Source organism: Fragaria vesca, linkage group LG7, assembly GCF_000184155.1.
Source record: "Fragaria vesca subsp. vesca linkage group LG7, FraVesHawaii_1.0, whole genome shotgun sequence".
Lineage (NCBI taxonomy): Eukaryota > Viridiplantae > Streptophyta > Magnoliopsida > Rosales > Rosaceae > Fragaria > Fragaria vesca.
The window spans coordinates 20,476,686-20,479,940 of record NC_020497.1 but is presented as its reverse complement, the minus strand read 5'-3'; the positions used below and the strand labels follow the sequence as shown (position 1 = coordinate 20,479,940).

General features: G+C 38.2%; 1 pseudogene across 1 annotated transcript in view; it reads right to left on the bottom strand.

The window, feature by feature from the left end:
• The window catches only part of LOC101296915, a 9,328-nt pseudogene that overhangs the window by 1,286 nt on the left and 4,787 nt on the right, over positions 1-3,255 (bottom strand). Inside the window, exons 5-15 of the transcript XR_185369.1 lie at positions 2,490-2,575; positions 2,083-2,358; positions 1,904-1,990; positions 1,590-1,631; positions 1,439-1,483; positions 1,175-1,240; positions 997-1,053; positions 837-899; positions 584-704; positions 154-231; positions 7-77 (exon numbers count right to left, since the gene is read on the bottom strand). The product of XR_185369.1 is annotated as an uncharacterized LOC101296915 (transcript). The remainder of the gene's footprint in view (positions 1-6; positions 78-153; positions 232-583; positions 705-836; positions 900-996; positions 1,054-1,174; positions 1,241-1,438; positions 1,484-1,589; positions 1,632-1,903; positions 1,991-2,082; positions 2,359-2,489; positions 2,576-3,255) is intronic.

Genomic DNA, 3,255 nt, shown 5'->3' with positions numbered 1-3,255 from the left:
TCCAACGATATAGCAAGAGCAAGAGTCACAGCTCTCTCTGACAAAGTCAGTGGGCGAACTACTTCCAACTCTTGAATCTGCCATCAAAATGTAGCAAGAAGATTAAGTGGAATAAATAAAATCAGAATGTTATTTAGTGATTGGATACTCAACCTGGCTAGCAAGGCCAATCTTAGAGGCGGGATCAGAGTTCCCAAACCGAATCACATATTGCCCAGCATCAGTAAAGAGCTGCATGATAGAAAAGTTAATGAAGCATTATTCGTATGTCGGCAGAATAACCTGAGCATAGACCAGAATGTGAATCATAAAAGATCATATTTATCCTAAAAAACAAGAAATCTAGGTACCAGAAGGTACTTTCCAAGCCAGACCACTTTCTTCACAAGATGGTAATGTATAACATGACAGAACTATTCCTTTACTGTAATGGTATAACATGCAATCAAGTATAATCCAACATGTCACTTTTTTTTGTCTCTTTTGCTACGAAACAAACATTCTAATGTATATAGTGTAGGGAGAGGGGGGATAAAGGATAGGCACCAGACTGCAATTATCTAGATTTAGAGAATGAAACAACCTCAAAGCCAAACCCCCTCCAATCACGATCTATCTCAGCCAAAACACCCCCATCAATGTCCTTCAAAGTAAATGTCCAATGCCAGAATCCAGGGTTTTCAACAACAGCAAATTGTGTATTCCTACATAACATTATTTTTAGGGTTAGATGAAACAGAGGGAAAGCAACACAGAACACCAAGAAAAAGATTAATCAAGAATGTAGTTTGAGGATGTCCAAGAACTAAAGTCTGTAATAAGCAGTTGGAAATTACCCTAGGTACAAATCATATATCCTTCTCCACAAATGCCCATCGTCTGTGAACCACACCAACTTCCTATAGGATAACAAACATCCAACACCATCAACAATAAGAATTCCATGCACTGTGGCAACTGGCAACCACAAACAGATAACATGTCAGATTCTCATACCTTACCATTGATCTCTGCATAAATTGAGCTGTTTATCCACCAAAAGGGCCTGCGAACCTACATAAGGTAAAATGTGGGATCAGCCTGAAACATCTACACTATCTTAGCCTAGAAGAATCTCGTTAATGTTTGTACATATACCATTACATGATAGGAAAGAAAGAGCACATTTTCTCACCCTAAAGAGCTCATTACCCATGCCATCAGTTACTCGAGCAACAAAAGGACGCCGCTGGCGAAGTAGCTGCAAAACAAAACAAAATAAACAAGCATCATCATATAAGAAAGCATTAAGCGCAGAAGCGACCAAAGGAGGTGATTCCACAAATGTCAACTTCAATAAATGAGATTTAGTAACAGTATTTTGCTCATGCTAATATTCTTTACAACAAAACCACAAGTAAAAAGGAAATGAAAATTACAAAGATAGATCATAAAGTACCTGTCTAGTGATAAAATTACTCTCCTCACGAATGAAACCTACAGGCTACAAAACAACATAGATAACATATAGGATGAGTTATTGGATCAATACCCAAACTTTCTTGTATAGAAACCTCAAAATGATGAAACAAATTAGAATTATTACTCACCGATTGTGGATAGCATACATCTACTATGGCATACCGGTTTTCCTGAAATTAAATCAAGTAATATTAGTGATGAATGTACTACCAGATACCAAGAAAATGAACTGAAATATTTTGAACAGAAAATCCTGACACTTTGCTAAAAGAACATTGGATATACTCCTACAGGTACACCATATAATAGAATAATGCATCTGACTTCAAAACTTTATTTACTCAAATCATTAAGACCTATTTACACTATGAACTATTTAACCATCGGATTAGAACAAATATTGGAGAACAGAAACATCAAACTTGAAGGCGGAAAGAGTCACCTGCTCAAAGCCAAGCATAAGATTTGCCCACTCTATATCCCTAGTAACAAGCATATTTGATCTAGCAAGAAGAGGCATCACCTGGACCTGAAAAGAAAAAACACAATGCACAAGTAAGCACTTCCCATGTCACTCAATTCGGATAACGAAAACTCGAAAACAGCGTTAAGAAAATGGACCTCTTCAGGAGATTCCGGCTTCAGATTTCCGGAGATGGATTGGCTCACAGGCGGCTGCTTCACAACCATGCTACTCTCCTCCGGCTCAACAGCCCTCCGCCTCGATTTTCTACGAAACCGCTTGATTTCCTCATCCGCCATCCATAGCCTTACAAGGAAGTCCCTATTCAGCTCAGGAGCCTTGGCCTTGTCTCCGAATTTCCGAGACCACAAGGATGATGAGCCACATTTGGAATCTGCTGCTTTGTAAACCTTAGTGAGGGAACGCCAATTCATCTACGATTCGATTAAAAATGGTTAGAAATGTGTTTTTGGAAATTTACACAGCTCAATTAATTCCAGGATATAGTGAACAAATTACAGTAAATTTAATAACAGGGATATAATCTAGTAAAATTCGGACTCACCTGCTCAGTTGAGTTGAGCTCGTCCGGTTGTGTTTTCCGATCAGGGGTTCTCTCAGAGAGTCTGGAGCTTTCTGTGCGTTGTGTGCCTGTGGAAAGCGTGAAAGAAACGTGACTCGATTTCTAGAACGAGTTGGGTTGGAGTGGAATTCTTTCAACGCATGGGCCAGCCCAATATGAGGATTTGAACCTTTGGGCCCATTGTCTAGTATCTATATACGCAGGTGCAACAAGCTTCACTTGTCTTCTTCGCCGTTTTCGGCCGGTTTCTTGCTCTAGCATTTGACTGCCCCTAGCAGTTAAATGAGCTGGGCCGGCTAGCCCAACCCAAGGGGTCAAAGCCCTAACCCCTCCTCATGCCCTATGGGAGGGCCGAGCTGGGTTTTTCAACAGGTCAAGTCAAATGTTTCGTTAGCAATTTATCAATGTGAATTCTTGAAAGAAAATGGCATGTTTACTAACTTGGAATGAAAATTATCATGAATCGGTATCAACAAGAATCGGTATGAGAATATTTCATATCATTATGTTGTTTACTTACCATAAGGAATTAAAATATAAATAAAACTAATTACGATTGATATTGTTTACTTACCATATGGAATTATAATTAAAACTAATGTGATTACTAAAATACCCTACAAGAAATGAATTTAAAATACCCCTAAAATATAATATATATTTTTAGGGTTGGCTAATTTAGAAATATTATAATTATGTGAGGATATTTTAGGAAGAAAAAGTTGATTCCATTACTTTGATTCTGATA